Here is a 658-nt window from a genome sequence, read left to right on the forward strand (position 1 = left end):
AGTAATGGATTTTCATACTTACTTTACGGGCCTTGGCCTGGAAGAAGTCGCATGGTCCTGGCCTCGAAGAAGTCGCATGGTACATAAATGACAAGCTTCCCGTGTTCGTTTTTTGAAAGTAATGCAAACATTTTTGAGCATGTTTGAGAAAATCTAAACCTTTTCATCACACTTGCTCCTAAATAGTGTCATGACATGTAGGCAAAGTCGCCCGCTATGTCCTAAATTATGCCCAGGGGCTTTTTCATTACATTATTGCCCTATGTATTTTTTACGTCAAGATTGAGCAAAAAAATTTTATTCTCTTAGAATCTGAACATATATTTCGCATAAACCTGAAGTGTAAAAAAAAACTAAACATACATAACTATATTTTACTAAATTTATTTCGTGAATTGAAATTCTGTAGTATTTTAGAATTTGGATATTGTTTATTTTATGTCTAATACATTGTGGCTGCCTTAGAATAATAACGCATAGAATGATAGTTTCATATCAAACGAACTGTCACAAGTGAGGCAAAAGTCAAATTCATGTAGGCTAGTGTTAGTAGTAGGTTAATTTTCGGTTTTAGTGAATATTTATATACAAATATAAGTTGAAACGCGTTACTTCCTTGTGGAATGTGATGTTAGTATCTATTTTATGTTTGTCTGAC

The sequence above is a fragment of the Hyposmocoma kahamanoa genome, unplaced genomic scaffold (genome assembly GCF_003589595.1).
Source record: "Hyposmocoma kahamanoa isolate Upper Pololo Valley unplaced genomic scaffold, ASM358959v1 76, whole genome shotgun sequence".
Classification (NCBI taxonomy): Eukaryota; Metazoa; Arthropoda; class Insecta; order Lepidoptera; family Cosmopterigidae; genus Hyposmocoma; species Hyposmocoma kahamanoa.